We start from the raw sequence: 17742 nt of genomic DNA on the forward strand, positions 1-17742 counted from the left end.
TATATGATGGTATAAGCCAGTGGCGGAGCTATGTACAAGCCTGGGGTGTTGTGGCCCCCCCAACTTTGGACCAAAGTGTGAATTAATTTTTTGGAGGAGGGCTTAGATGAGATTTTTTCTAGCATTTTATACCCTCAAACACCCATGTTTTAGCCTTGGCCCCCCCAGCAGTTTTTACCTAGCTCCGCCATTGGTATAAGCCAAAGCCGAAGAAAAAAACACACATTTGGGAGCTTTTTGGCTTTTTTGTCAAAGTGAAAAAACTGCAAAAGAGAAGCAAAAAGTCCAAATAAACAGGGCCTAAGAATTGTGCGACGCCATCTAAGGCTCAAAAGACGGTAGACTTCGAAACATTCAAATGATAAATTTTAAAAGAGTTCCAAACTGAGTAAGAAAAAAGAGTTCCAAACAACATAACACCACGGGTTAGTGCACAAAGCATAATGGACAATGTTTGTCATACCATGGGATCATCTATCTCATTCGGTACATCTTCTACGCTTTTGTGTTGATTAACTTGAATCTACTTTCTGTATTTAGTCATGATCAACCGTGTTTCCAATCTTCTCTCTTCATAAAGATGATGTCTTGAAAGTAAACATGAATGTTCACACAATGTTCTTCTTCAATGCATGCTTGCAATAGGCTCGACACACACATGACCAATCTTTGAATAACTCCTTAAATAGCACCTTGGTCAACACATAATCTTCTTCTTATAACCTTGAAACCAAGGAATGGTCTTCAAGCAATGCATATGGACAAACCCTTCAAATATAACTCAAGACAATCATTAGTCCGTAGGGATTGTCATTAATTGGCAAAATCAAACATGAGGGTATCATGCTCTTTCACCGGGCTTTCGTGACTAGACGGCAACTTCCCGTCCAAGGAAGTCTACTCGTCCTAGCTTCCCTCTTTGGAGACACGTGAAAGAGACATAACTACAAACGAAACAAGGCCTTCCCACTCAAGCAAATGTGGTCATATAGGTGAGTTCGGTTCCGTGGCAAATGACTTACCCAGACTAGAGGAGGTTCTTATTTAGTTTCTAGTTTATTATTGTAATGATGTGCTCCTGCAACATTAGTCTTGCACAAAAAGTAAACAAGCAACAGTAATAAATAACTACAACCTATCTCCAATAATACTACTATAAGCAAGATTGTCGGTGTGAAAATCGGCAGACCTCGGGGTAGGGGGTCCCGAGTTGTGGATCTCGGATCGAGGGTAATAGGAACGAAAGAGATGGTGTTTACCCAGGTTCGGGCCCTCTTGATGGAGGTAAAACCCTACGTCTTGCCCTTGTTTATACTGATGGAGATATATCAAATACAGAGTTGATCTACCTCGAGATCGTAATGTGTGGTCTAACTCTAGGGCTAGGTGAAGGATGTTGTGTTGATGTTACCTCTCCGGGCTAAACCTTATGGCTTATATACACGTCGGGAAGGGTCTCTAGGGTTACAAGGTCAGTAACTAGGAGCTAGGCGGCGGCAGAGATCTTGGAGTATACGTCAAATCTTTGGGAGAGCTAGTCTTGGACACGCCTCCTGCAGGCGGCCTCCGGAGTCCTCCTCGACCACGAATGAGGGCTTCTCGGCCCTTCCCGAGGAGGATGGGTCGGCCGGGTTAGTACACCCTATTCTAGGACATCGTCAGTAGCCCCGAACTGGTCTTCGATGCCAAGGACGATCTTCCTGACGACAATAACCTCGTATTCGGAGTCCATGGCTCGACAGACGAGTTCCTCCCTGTAATTTCAAACCACCCCCTCATGCCAACCAGTGCCGAACCGACCCTGTTCCTTCTGCCCGAAGAGATTGGGTACCTTAGCCTCGAAGACTAAGCACCTCGCGCGTGGGCGGTTCCACTTCATCTGACCACTTTATCGAAACGACCCACCGCACGACAGGTCGAGCAGTTACTGCTTCCCTTGAATTGCGGCCCGAGGCAAACTTTTTACTGGCACGTCCCTTCGAAGCAGAAATCGTGCCCATTTTATCAGGGATATCTGTTGGGGAACATAGTAATTTCAAAAAATTTCCTACGTACACGCAAGATCATGGTGATGGCATAGCAACGAGAGGGGAGAGTGTTGTCCACGTACCCTCGTAGACCGTAAGCGGAAGCGTTATGACAACGCGGTTGATGTAGTCGTACGTCTTTACGATCTGACCGATCCAAGCACCGAACATACGGCACCTCCGAGTTCAGCACACGTTCAGCTCGATGACGATCCCCGGACTCCGATCCAGCAAAGTGTCGGGGATGAGTTCCGTCAGCACGACGGCGTGGTGACGATGATGATGCTCTACCGGCGCAGGGCTTCGCCTAAACTCCGCGACGATATGACCGAGGTGGAATATGGTGGAGAGGGGCACCGCACACGGCTAAGGAACGATCCGTAGATCAACTTGTGTTTTCCCTAGAGGTGCCCCCCTGCCCCCGTATATAAAGGAGCAAGGGGGGAGGGGGCGGCCGGCCTAGGAGGGGCGCGCCAAGGGGAGTCCTACTCTCACCGGGAGTAGGACTCCCTCCTTCCTTGTTGGAGTAGGAGAAGGGGGAAACAGGGGGAGAGGAGGAAGGAAAAGGGGGCCGCACCCCTTGTCCAATTCGGACCAGAGGGGGGCTGCGCGCCTCCTTCCTTTCGGCCTCTCTCCTCTATTCTCGTATGGCCCAATAAGGCCCATATACTCCCCGACGAATTCCCGTAATTCTCCGGTACTCCGAAAAATACCCGAATCACTCGGAACCTTTCCGAAGTCCGAATATAGTCGTCCAATATATCGATCTTTACGTCTCGATCATTTCGAGACTCCTCGTCATGTCCCCGATCTCATCCGGGACTCCGAACTCCTTCGGTACATCAAAACTCATAAACTCATAATATAACTGTCATCGAAACCTTAAGCGTGCGGACCCTACGGGTTCGAGAACTATGTAGACATGACCTAGAACTATTCTTGGTCAATAACCAATAGCGGAACCTGGATGCTCATATTGGCTCCTACATATTCTACAAAGATCTTTATCGGTCAAACCGCATAACAACGTACGTTGTTCCCTTTGTCATTGGTATGTTACTTGCCCGAGATTCGATCATCGGTATCCAATACCTAGTTCAATCTCGTTACCGGCAAGTCTCTTTTCTCGTTACATAATGCATCATCCCGCAACTAACTCATTAGTCACATTGCTTGCAAGGCTTATAGTGATGTGCATTACCGAGAGGGCCCAGAGATACCTCTCCGACAATCGGAGTGACAAAACCTAATCTCGAAATACGCCAACCCAACATGTACCTTTGGAGACACCTGTAGCACTCCTTTATAATCACCCAGTTATGTTGTGAAGTTTGGTAGTACCCAAAGTGTTCCTCCGGTAAACGGGAGTTGCATAATCTTATAGTTACAGGAACATGTATAAGTCATGAAGAAAGCAATAGCAACATACTAAACGATCAAGTGCTAGGCTAACGGAATGGGTCATGTCAATCACATCATTCTCCTAATGATGTGATCCCATTAATCAAATGACAACACATGTCTATGGTTAGGAAACATAACCATCTTTGATTAATGAGCTAGTCAAGTAGAGGCATACTAGTGACTATATGTTTGTCTATGTATTCACACATGTATAATGTTTCCGGTTAATACAATTATAGCATGAATAATAAACATTTATCATGAAATAAGGAAATAAATAATAACTTTATTATTGCCTCTAGGGCATATTTCCTTCAGTCTCCCACTTGCACTAGAGTCAATAATCTACTTCACGTCGCTATGTGATTTAACACCAATATTCACATCTGCATGTGATTAATACCCATAGTTCACATCATCATGTGACCAACACCCAAAGGGTTTACTAGAGTCAATAATCTAGTTCACATCGCTATGTGATTAACACCCAAAAGAGTACTAAGGTATGATCATGTTTTGCTCGTCAGAGAAGCTTAGTCAACGGGTCTGTCATATTCAGAGCCGTATGTATTTTGCAAATATTCTATGTCCACAATGCTCTGCACGGAGCTACTCTAGCTAATTGCTCTCACTTTCAATATGTATCCAGATTGAGACTTAGAGTCATCTGGGTTGGTGTAAAAGCTTGCATCGTTGTAACTTTAACGACGGGCTCTTTTATCACCTCCATAATCGAGAAACATCTCCTTAGTCCTCACTAAGGATATTCTTGACCCATGTCCAGTGATCTACTTATTAGATCAAAATTGTATTCCTTTGCCAAACACAGAGCAAGGTATACAATAGGTCTGGTTCACAGCATAGCATACTTTATAGAACCTATGACTGAGGCATAGGGAATGACTTTTCATTCTCTTTCTATTTTCTACAATGGTCGGGTCTTGAGTCTTACTCAACTTCACACCTTGTAACACAGGCAAGAACTCCTTCTTTGGCTGTTCCATTTTGAACTATTTCAAAATTTTATCAAGGTATGTCCTCATTGAAAAATCTTATCAAGCGTCTTGATCTATCTATATAGATCTTGATGCTCAATGTGTAAGCAGCTTCACCGAGGTCTTGCTTTGAAACACTCTTATTCAAGTATCCTTTCATGCTATCCAAAATTTCCATATCATTTCCAATTAACAATATGTCATCCACATATAATATTAGAAATGCTACAGAGCTCCCACTCACTTTCTTGTAAATACAGGCTTCTTCAAAAGTCTGTATAAAACCATATGCTTTGATCAACTCATCAAAGCATATATTCCAACTTCGAGATGCTTGCACCAGTCCATAGATGGATCGCTGGAGCTTGCACAATTTGTTAGCACCTTTAGGATTGACAAAACCTTCTGGTTGCATCATATACAACTCTTCTTTAAGAAAACCATTAAGGAATGCAGTTTTGTTTATCCATTTGCCAGATTTCATAAAATGCGGCAATTGCTAACATGATTCAGACAGACTTAAGCATAGATACGAGTGAAAAACTCTCATCGTAGTCAACACCTTGAACTTGTCGAAAACCTTTTGCGACAATTCTAGCTTTGTAGATAGTAACACTACTATCAACGTCCGTCTTCCTCTGGAAGATCCATTTATACAATATGGCTTGCCGATCATCAGGCAACTCCACCAAAGTCCACACTTTGTTCTCATACATGGATCCTGTCTCAGATTTCATGGCCTCAAGCCATTTCGCGGAATCTGGGCTCATCATCGCTTCCTCATAGTTCGTAGGTTCATCATGGTCTAGTAACATGACTTCCAGAACAGTATTACCGTACCACTCTGGTGCGGACTGTACTTTGTAAGACCTACGAGGTTTTGTAGTAACTTGATCTGAAGTTTCATGATCATCATCATTAGCTTCCTCACTAATTGGTGTAGGAATCACAGGAACTGATTTCTGTGATGAACTACTTTCCAATTTGGGAGAAGGTACAATTACCTTATCAAGCTCTACTTTCCTCCCACTCACTTCTTTCGAGAGAAACTTCTTCTCTAGAAAGGATCCATTTTAGCAACGAATAACTTGCCTTCGGATCTGTGATAGAAGGTGTACCCAATAGTTACCTTTGGGTATTCTATGAAGACGCACTTCTCCGATTTGGGTTCGAGCTTATTAGTTGAAACCTTTTCACATAAGCATCGCAGCCCCAAAATTTAAGAAACGACAACTTTGGTTTCTTGCCAAACCACAGTTCATAAGGCGTCGTCTCAACAGACTTCGATGGTGCCCTATTTAAAGTGAATGCAACTGTCTCTAATGCATAACCCCAAAATGATAGTGGTAAACTGATAAGAGACATCATAGATCGCACCATATCTAGTAAAGTGCGGTTACGACGTTCGGACACACCATTACGCTGTGGTGTTTCATGTGGCGTGAACTGTGAAACTATTCCACATTGTTTAAAATGAAGGCCAAACTCGTAGCTCAAATATTCATCTCTACAATCAGATCATAGAAACTTTATTTTCTTGTTATGATGATTTTTCCACTTCACTCTGAAATTGTTTGAACCTTTCAACTATTTCAGACTTATGTTTCATCAAGTAGATATACCCATATCTGCTCAAATCATCTTGTGAAGGTCAGAAAATAACGATACTTGCCACGAGCATCAACACTCATTGGATCGCATACATCGGTATGTATTATTTCCAATAAGTCAGTAGCTTGTTCCATTGTTTCGGAGAACGGAGTTTTAGTCATCTTGCCAAAAAGGCACGGTTCGCAAGCATCAAATGATTCATAACCAAGTGATTCCGAAAATCCATCTTTATGGAGTTTCTTCATGCGCTTTACACCGATATGACCCAAACGGCAGTGCCACAAATAAGTTGCACTATCATTATTAACTTTGCATCTTTTGGCATCAATATTATGAATATGTGTATCACTATGATCGAGATCCAACAAACTATTTTCATTGGGTGTATAACCATCGAAGGTCTTATTCATGTAAACAGAATAACAATTATTCTCTAACTTTAAATGAATAACCGTATCGCAATAAACACGATCAAATCATGTTCATGCTCAACGCAAATGCCAAATAACATTTATTTAGGTTTAACACTAATCTCGAAAGTATAGGGAGTGTGCGATGATGATCATATCAATCTTGGAACTACTTCCAACACTCATCGTCACTTCCCCTTCAACTAGTCTCTGTTTATTCTGTAACTCCTGTTTCGAGTTACTAATCTTAGCAACCGAACAAGTATCAAATACTCAGGAGCTACTATAGACACTAGTAAGGCACACATCAATAACCTGTATATCAAATATACCCTTGTTCACTTTGCCATCCTTCTTATCCACCAAATATTCAGGGCATTTCCGCTTCCAGTGACCATTTCCTTTGCAGTGTAAGCACTCAGTTTCAGGCTTTGGTTCAGCTTTGGGCTTCTTCATGGGAGTGACAACTTGCTTGTCATTCTACTTGAAGTTCCCTTTCTTTCCCTTTGCCCTTTTCTTGAAACTAGTGGTCTTGTCAATCATCAACACTTGATGCTCTTTCTTGATTTCTACGTTCGTCGATTTCAACATCACGAAGAGCTCGGGAATTGTTTTCGTCATCCCTTGCATACTATAGTTCATCACGAAGTTCTAGTAACTTAGTGATGGTGACTAGAGAATTCTGTCAATCACTATCTTATCTGGAAGATTAACTCCCACTTGATTCAAGCGATTGAAGTACCCAGACAATCTGAGCACATGCTCACTAGTTGAGCGATTCTCCTCCATCTTTTAGCTATAGAACTTGTTGGAGACTTCATATCTCTCAACTCGGGTATTTGCTTGAAATATTAACTTCAATTCCTGGAACATCTCATATGGTCCATGACGTTCAAAACATCTTTGAAGTTCCGATTCTAAGCTGTTAAGCATGGTGCACTAAACTATCAAGTAGTCATCATATTGAGCTAGCCAAACATTCATATCGTCTGCATCTGCTCCTGCAATAGGTCTGTCACCTAGCGGTGCATTAAGGACATAATTCTTCTGTGCAGCAATGAGGATAAACCTCAGATCACGGATCCAATCCGCATCATTGCTACTAACATCTTTCAACACAGTTTTCTAGGAACATATCAAAATAAACATATGAAAGCAACAACGCAAGCTATTGATCTACAACATAATTTGCAAAATACTACCAGGACTAAGTTTATGATAAATTAAAGTTCAATTAATCATATTACTTAAGAACTCCCACTTAGATAGACATCCCTCTATTCCTCTAAGTGATTACGTGATCCATATCAACTACACCATGACCGATCATCACGTGAGATGGAGTAGTTTTCAATGGTGAACATCACTATGTTGATCATATCTACTATATGATTCACGCTCGACCTTTCGGTCTCCGTGTTCCGAGGCCATATCTGTATATGCTAGGCTCGTCAAGTTTAACCTGAGTATTCCGCGTGTGCAACTGTTTTGCACCCGTTGTATTTGAACGTAGAGCCTATCACACCCGATCATCACGTGGTGTCTCAGCACGAAGAACTTTCGCAACGGTGCATACTCAGGGAGAACACTTCTTGATAATTGGTGAGAGATCATCTTAAAATGCTACCGTCAAACAAAACAGAATAAGATGTATAACAGATAAACATCATATGCAATCAAAATATGTGACATGATATGGCCATGATCATCTTGCGCCTTTGATCTCCATCTCCAAAGTACTGTCATGATCTCTATCATTACCGGCACGACACCATGATCTTCATCATCTTGATCTATATCAATGTGTCGTCACATGGTCGTCTCGCCAACTATTGCTCTTGCAACTATTGCTATCGCATAGCGATAAAGTAAAGCAATTATTTGGTGCTTGCATCTTATGCAACAAAGAGACAACCATAGGGCTTCTGCCAGTTGCCGATAACTTCAACAAAACATGATCATGTCATACAACAACTTATATCTCATCACGTCTTGACCATATCACATCACAACATGCCCTACAAAAACAAGTTAGACGTCCTCTACTTTGTTGTTGCAAATTTTACGTGGCTGCTACGGGCTGAGCAAGAACCGTTCTTACCTACGCATCAAAACCACAACGATAGTTTGTCAAGTTGGTGCTGTTTTAACCTTCGTCAGGACCATGCGTAGCCACACTCGGTTCAACTAAAGTTGGAGAAACAGACACCCGCTAGTCACCTGTGTGCATAGCACGGTGGTAAAACCAGTCTCGCGTAAGCGTACGCGTAATGTCGGTCCGGGCCGCTTCATCTCACAATACCGCCGAACCAAAGTATGACATGCTGGTAAGCAGTATGACTTGTATCGCCCACAACTCACCTGTGTTCTACTCGTGCATATAACATCAACGCATAAAACCTAGGCTCTGATACCACTGTTGGGGAACATAGTAATTTTAAAAAATTTCCTACATACACGCAAGATCATGGTGATGGCATAGCAACGAGAGGGGAGAGTGTTGTCCACGTACCCTCGTAGACCGTAAGCGGAAGCGTTATGACAACGCGGTTGATGTAGTCGTACGTCTTTACGATCTGACCGATCCAAGCACCGAACATACGGCACCTCCGAGTTCAGCACACGTTCAGCTCGATGACGATCCCCGGACTCCGATCCAGCAAAGTGTCGGGGATGAGTTCCGTCAGCACGACGGCGTGGTGACGATGATGATGCTCTACCGGCGCAGGGCTTCGCCTAAACTCCGCGACGATATGACCGAGGTGGAATATGGTGGAGAGGGGCACCGCACACGGCTAAGAAACGATCCGTAGATCAACTTGTGTTTTCCCTAGAGGTGCCCCCCTGCCCCCGTATATAAAGGAGCAAGGGGGGAGGGGGCGGCCGGCCTAGGAGGGGCGCGCCAAGGGGAGTCCTACTCCCACCGGGAGTAGGACTCCCTCCTTCCTTGTTGGAGTAGGAGAAGGGGGAAACAGGGGGAGAGGAGGAAGGAAAAGGGGGCCGCACCCCTTGTCCAATTCGGACCAGAGGGGGGCTGCGCGCCTCCTTCCTTTCGGCCTCTCTCCTCTATTCTCGTATGGCCCAATAAGGCCCATATACTCCCCGACGAATTCCCGTAATTCTCCGGTACTCCGAAAAATACCCGAATCACTCGGAACCTTTCCGAAGTCCGAATATAGTCGTCCAATATATCGATCTTTACGTCTCGATCATTTCGAGACTCCTCGTCATGTCCCCGATCTCATCCGGGACTCCGAACTCCTTCGGTACATCAAAACTCATAAACTCATAATATAACTGTCATCGAAACCTTAAGCGTGCGGACCCTACGGGTTCGAGAACTATGTAGACATGACCTAGAACTATTCTTGGTCAATAACCAATAGCGGAACCTGGATGCTCATATTGGCTCCTACATATTCTACGAAGATCTTTATCGGTCAAACCGCATAACAATGTACGTTGTTCCCTATGTCATCGGTATGTTACTTGCCCGAGATTCGATCATCAGTATCCAATACCTAGTTCAATCTCGTTACCGGCAAGTCTCTTTTCTCGTTACATAATGCATCATCCCGCAACTAACTCATTAGTCACATTGCTTGCAAGGCTTATAGTGATGTGAAGGAAATATGCCCTAGAGGCAATAATAAAGTTATTATTTATTTCCTTATAATCATGATAAATGTTTATTATTCATGCTAGAATTGTATTTACCGGAAACATAATACATGTGTGAATACATAGACAAACAGAGTGTCACTAGTATGCCTCTACTTGACTAGCTCGTTAATCAAAGATGGTTATGTTTCCTAACCATGAACAATGAGTTGTTATTTGATTAATGAGGTCACATCATTAGTAGAATGATCTGATTGACATGACCCATTCCATTAGCTTAGCACCCGATCGTTTAGTATGTTGCTATTGCTTTCTTCATGACTTATACATGTTCCTATGACTATGAGATTATGCAACTCCCGTTTACCGGAGGAACACTTTGGGTACTACCAAACGTCACAACGTAACTGGGTGATTATAAAGGAGTACTACAGGTGTCTCCAATGGTCGATGTTGGGTTGGCGTATTTCGAGATTAGGATTTGTCACTCCGATTGTCGGAGAGGTATCTCTGGGCCCTCTCGGTAATACACATCACATAAGCCTTGCAAGCATTACAACTAATATGTTAGTTGTGAGATGATGTATTACGGAACGAGTAAAGAGACTTGCCGGTAACGAGATTGAACTAGGTATTGGATACCGACGATCGAATCTCGGGCAAGTAACATACCGATGACAAAGGGAACAACGTATGTTGTTATGCGGTCTGACCGATAAAGATCTTCGTAGAATATGTAGGAGCCAATATGGGCATCCAGGTCCCGCTATTGGTTATTGACCAGAGACATGTCTCGGTCATGTCTACATTGTTCTCGAACCCGTAGGGTCCGCACGCTTAAGGTTACGATGACAGTTACATTATGAGTTTATGCATTTTGATGTACCGAAGGTTGTTCGGAGTCCCAGATGTGATCACGGACATGACGAGGAGTCTCGAAATGGTCGAGACGTAAAGATTGATATATTGGAAGCCTATGTTTGTGAAGGAAATATGCCCTAGAGGCAATAATAAAGTTATTATTTATTTCCTCATAATCATGATAAATGTTTATTATTCATGCTAGAATTGTATTTACCGGAAACATAATACATGTGTGAATACATAGACAAACAAAAGTGTCACTAGTATGCCTCTACTTGACTAGCTCGTTAATCAAAGATGGTTATGTTTCCTAACCATGAACAATGAGTTGTTATTTGATTAACGAGGTCACATCATTAGTAGAATGATCTGATTGACATGACCCATTCCATTAGCTTAGCACCCGATCGTTTAGTATGTTGCTATTGCTTTCTTCATGACTTATACATGTTCCTATGACTATGAGATTATGCAACTCCCGTTTACCGGAGGAACACTTTGGGTACTACCAAACGTCACAACGTAACTGGGTGATTATAAAGGAGTACTACAGGTGTCTCCAATGGTCGATGTTGGGTTGGCGTATTTCGAGATTAGGATTTGTCACTCCGATTGTCGGAGAGGTATCTCTGGGCCCTCTCGGTAATACACATCACATAAGCCTTGCAAGCATTACAACTAATATGTTAGTTGTGAGATGATGTATTACGGAACGAGTAAAGAGACTTGCCGGTAACGAGATTGAACTAGGTATTGGATACCGACGATCGAATCTCGGGCAAGTAACATACCGATGACAAAGGGAACAACGTATGTTGTTATGCGGTCTGACCGATAAAGATCTTCGTAGAATATGTAGGAGCCAATATGGGCATCCAGGTCCCGCTATTGGTTATTGACCAGAGACGTGTCTCGGTCATGTCTACATTGTTCTCGAACCCGTAGGGTCCGCACGCTTAAGGTTACGATGACAGTTATATTATGAGTTTATGCATTTTGATGTACCGAAGGTTGTTCGGAGTCCCGGATGTGATCACGGACATGACGAGGAGTCTCGAAATGGTCGAGACGTAAAGATTGATATATTGGAAGCCTATATTTGGATATCGGAAGTGTTCCGGGTGAAATCGGGATTTTACCGGAATACCGGGAGGGTTACCGGAACCCCCCGGGAGCTATTTGGGCCATAGTGGGCCTTAGTGGAAAAGAGAAGGGGCTGCCCTAGATGGGCTGCGCGCCCCCCCTTCCCCTAGTCCTATTAGGACTAGGAGAGGTGGCCGGCCCCCTCCTCCTCTTTTCCCCTCCGAGGAATCCTAGTTGGACTAGGATTGGAGGGGGAATCCTACTCCCAGTGGGAGTAGGACTCTCCTGCGCCTCCCCCCCTTGGCCGGCCAGCCTCCCCTCCTCTCCTCCTTTATATACGGAGGCAGGGGCACCTCTAAACACACAAGTTGACACAAGTTGATCCACGTGATCGATTCCTTAGCCGTGTGCGGTGCCCCCTGCCACCATATTCCTCGATAATACTGTAGCGGAGTTTAGGCGAAGCCCTGCTGCTGTAGTTCATCAAGATCGTCACCACGCCGTCGTGCTGACAAAACTCTTCCCCGACACTTTGCTGGATCGGAGTCCGGGGATCGTCATCGAGCTGAACGTGTGCTCGAACTCGGAGGTGCCGTAGTTTCGGTGCTTGATCGGTTGGATCGTGAAGACGTACGACTACTTCCTCTACGTCGTGTCATTGCTTCCGCAGTCGGTCTGCGTTGGGTACGTAGACAATACTCTCCTCTCGTTGCTATGCATCACCATGATCTTGCGTGTGCGTAGGAAATTTTTTGAAATTACTACGAAACCCAACAGTGGTATCAGAGCCTAGGTTTTATGGTTTGATGTTATATGCACGAGTAGAACACAAGTGAGTTGTGGGCGATATAAGTCATACTGCCTACCAGCATGTCATACTTTGGTTCGGCGGTATTGTTGGATGAAGCGGCCCGGACCGACATTACGCGTACGCTTACGCGAGACCGGTTCTCCCGACGTGCTTTGCACAAAGGTGGCTAGCGGGTGACTGTCTCTCCAACTTTAGTTGAACCGAGTGTGACTACGCCCGGTCCTTGCGAAGGTTAAAACGGAGTCTATTTGACAAACTATCGTTGTGGTTTTAATGCGTAGGTGAGATTGGTTCTTGCTTAAGCCCGTAGCAGCCACGTAAAACTTGCAACAACAAAGTAGAGGACGTCTAACTTGTTTTTGCAGGGCATGTTGTGATGTGATATGGTCAAAACGTGATGAGATATAAGTTGTTGTATGAGATGATCATGTTTTGTTGAAGTTATCGGCGACTGGCAGAAGCTCTATGGTTGTCTCTTTGTTGCATAAGATGCAAGTGCCAAATAATTGCTTTACTTTATCGCTATGCGATAGCAATAGTTGCAAGAGCAATAGTTGGTGAGACGACCATGTGATGACACATTGATATAGATCAAGATGATGAAGATCATGGTGTCGTGCCGGTGACGATAGAGATCATGACAGTACTTTGGAGATGGAGATCAAAGGCGCAAGATGATCATGGCCATATCATGTCACATATTTTGATTGCATATGATGTTTATCTGTTATACATCTTATTATGTTTTGTTTGACGGTAGCATTATAAGATGATCTCTCACTAAATTATCAAGAAGTGTTCTCCCTGAGTATGCACCGTTGCCAAAGTTCGTCGTGCCCAGACACCACGTGATGATCGGGTGTGATAAGCTCTACGTCCATCTACAACGGGTGCAAGCCAGTTTTGCACACGCAGAATACTCAGGTTAAACTTGACGAGCCTAGCATATGCAGATATGGCCTCGGAACACGGAGACCGAAAGGTCGAGCTTGAATCATATAGTAGATATGATCAACATAACGATGTTCACCATTGAAAACTACTCCATCTCACGTGATGATCGGTTATGGTTTAGTTGATTTGGATCACGTGATCACTTAGAGGATTAGAGGGATGTCTATCTAAGTGGGAGTTCTTAAGTAATATGATTAAATTGAACTTAAATTTATCATGAACTTAGTCCTGGTAGTATTTTTTCAAATTATAGATCAATAGCTCGCGTTGTTGCTTCCCTATGTTTATTTTGATATGTTCCTAGAGAAAATTGTGTTGAAAGATGTTAGTAGCAATGTTGCGGATTTGATCCGTGATCTGAGGTTAAATCCTCATTGCTGCACAGAAGAATTATGTCCTTAATGCACCGCTAGGTGACAGACCTATTGCAGGAGCAGATGCAGACGTTATGAACGTTTGGCTAGCTCAATATGATGACTACTTGATAGTTTAAGTGCACCATGCTTAACGGCTTAGAATCGGGACTTCAAAGACGTTTTGAATGTCATGGACCATATGAGATGTTCCAGGAGTTGAAGCTAATATTTCAAGCAAATACCCGAGTTGAGAGATATGAAGTCTCCAACAAGTTCTATAGCTAAAAGATGGAGGAGAATCGCTCAACTAGTGAGCATGTGCTCAGATTGTCTGAATACTACAATCGCTTGAATCAAGTGAGAGTTAATCTTCCAGATAAGATAGTGATTGACAGAATTCTCTAGTCACCATCACCAAGTTAGTAGAACTTCGTGATGAACTATGACATGCAAGGGATAACAAAAACGATTCCCAAGCTCTTCGTAATGCGGAAATTGACGAAGGTAGAAATCGAGAAAAACATCAAGTGTTGATGGTAGACAAGACCACTAGTTTCAAGAAAAGGGGCAGAAGGAAGAAGGGGAACTTCAAGAAGAACAGCAAGCAAGTTGCTGCTTAAGTGAAGAAGCCCAAGTCTGGTCCTAAGCCTGAGACTAAGTGCTTCTACTGCAAAGGGACTGGTCACCGGAAACGGAATCACCCCAAGTGATTGGCGGATAAGAAGGATGGCAAAGTGAACATAAGTATATTTGATATACATGTTATTGATGTGTACTTTACTAGTGTTTATAGCAAACCCTAAGTATTTGATACTAGTTCAGTTGCTAAGATTAGTAACTCGAAACGGGAGTTGCAGAATAAACAGAGACTAGTTGAGGGTGAAGTGACGATGTGTGTTGGAAGTAGTTCCAAGATTGATATGATCATCATCGCACACTCCCCTATACTTTCGGGATTAGTGTTGAACCTGAATAAGTGTTATTTGGTGTTTGCGTTGAGCATGAATATGATTTGATCATGTTTATTGTAATACGGTTATTCATTTAAGTAAGAGAATAAATTGTTGTTCTATTTACATGAATAAAACCTTATATGGTTACACACCCAATGAAAATAGTTCATTGGATCTCGATCGTAGTGATACACATAATCATAATATTGAAACCAAAAGATGCAAAGTTAATAATGATAATGCAGCTTATTTGTAGCACTGCCGTTAAGGTCATATTGGTGTAAAGCGCATGAAGAAACTCCATGCTGATGGGATTTTGGAATCACTTGATTATGAATCACTTGATGCTTGCGAACCATGCCTCATGGGCAAGATGACTAAGACTCCGTTCTCCGGAGCGAGCAACTGACTTATTGGAAATAATACATACTGATGTATGCGGTCCGATGAGTGTTAAGGCTCACGGCAAGTATCGTTATTTTCTGAACTTCATAGATGATTTGAGCAGATATGGGTATATCTACTTGATGAAACATAAGTCTGAAACATTTGAAAAGTTCAAAGAATTTCAGAGTGAAGTGGAAAATCATCGTGACAAGAAAATAAAGTTTCTACGATCTGATCGCGGAGACAAATATTTGAGTTACGAGTTTGGTCTTCAATTAAAACAATGTGGAATAGTTTCACAAACTCACGCCACCTGGAACACCACAATGTAATGGTGTGTCCGAACGTCATAACCGTACTTTATTAGATATGGTGCCATCTATGATGTCTCTTACCGATCTACCACTATCATTTTGGGGTTATGCATTAGAGACAGTTGCATTCACGTTAAAAGGGCACCATCTAAATCCGTTGAGACGACACCGTATGAACTATGGTTTGGCAAGAAACCTAAGCTGTCGTTTCTTAAAGTTTGAGGTTACAATGCTTATGTGAAAAAGTTTCAACCTGATAAGCTCAAACTCAAATCGGAGAAGTGCGTCTTCATAGGATACCCAAAGGAAACTGTTGGGTACACCTTCTATCACAAATCCGAAGGCAAGACTTTTGTTGCTAAATTCGGAGTTTTTCTGGAGAAGGAGTTTCTCTTGAAAGAAATGAGTGGGAGGAAAGTAGAAAACTTGATAAGGTAATTGTACCTTCTCCCTTATTGGAAAGTAGTTCATCACAAAAATCTGTTCTTGTGACTACTACACCAATTAGTAAGGAAGCTAATGATGATGATCATGTAACTTCAGATCAAGTTACTACCAAATCTCGTAGGTAAACCAGAGTGAGATCCGCACCAGAGTGGTACGGTAATCCTGTTTTGGAAGTCATGCTACTAGATCATGATGAACCTACGAACTATGAAGAAGCGATGGTGAGCCCAGATTCCGCAAAGTGGCTTGAAGCCATGAAATCCGAGATGGGATCCATGTATGAGAACAAAGTATGGACTTTGGTTGACTTGCCCAATGATCGGCAAGCAATTGAGAATAAATGGATCTTCAAGAGGAAGATGGACGCTGATAGTAGTGTTACTATCTACAAAGCTAGAATTGTCGCAAAAAGGTTTTCGACAAGTTCAAGGTGTTGACTACGATGAGATTTTCTCACTCGTATCTATACTTAAGTCTGTCCGAATCATGTTAGCAATTGCCGCATTTTATGAAATCTGGCAAATGGATAAACAAAACTACATTCCTTAATGGATTTATTAAAGAAGAGTTGTATATGATGCAACCAGAAGGTTTTGTCAATCCTAAAGGTACTAACAAAATGTGCAAACTCCAGCGATCCATCTATGGACTGGTGCAAGCATCTCGGAGTTGGAATATACGCTTTGATAAGTTGATCAAAGCATAGAGTTTTATACAGACTTGCGGTGAAGCCTGTATTTACAATAAAGTGAGTGGGAGCACTACAGCCTTTCTGATTAGTATATGTGAGTGACATATTGTTGATCAGAAATGATGTAGAATTTTTCCTGCAAAGCATAAAGGAGTGTTTTAAAGGAGTTCTTTAAAAAGGAAAAGACCTCAGTAAAAAGCTACTTATATATTGAGCATCAAGATCTATTGAGATAGATCAAGACGCTTGATAAGATTTTCAATGAGTACATACCTTGGCAAGATTTTGAAATAGTTCAAAATGGAACAGTTAAAGAAAGAGTTCTTGCCTGTGTTGCAAAGGTATGAAATTGAGTAAAACTCAAATCCCGACCACAGCAGAAAATAGAAAAAGAATGAAAAGTCATTTCCTATGCCTCAGTCATAGGTTCTATAAAGTATGCTATGCTTTGTACCAGGCCTATTGTATACCTTGCTCTGTATTTGGCAAGGGAGTACAATAGTGATCTAAGAGTAGATTACTGGACATTGGTCAAAATTATCCTTAGTGAAATAAGGATATGTTTCTCGATTATGGAAGTGGAAAAAGGTTCGTCGTAAAGGGTTACGCCGATGCAAGTTTGACAGTAATCTAGATGACTCTAAGTCTCGGTCTAGATACATACTGAAAGTGGGAGCAATTAGCTAGAGTAGCTCCATGCAGAGCATTGTTGACATAGAAATTTGCAAAATACATGTGGATCTGAATGTGGCAGACCCGTTGACTAAGATTCTCTCACAAGCAAAACATGATCACACCTTAGTACTCTTTGGGT

This window comes from Triticum aestivum, chromosome 1B, assembly GCF_018294505.1.
Source record: "Triticum aestivum cultivar Chinese Spring chromosome 1B, IWGSC CS RefSeq v2.1, whole genome shotgun sequence".
Taxonomy (NCBI): Eukaryota; Viridiplantae; Streptophyta; class Magnoliopsida; order Poales; family Poaceae; genus Triticum; species Triticum aestivum.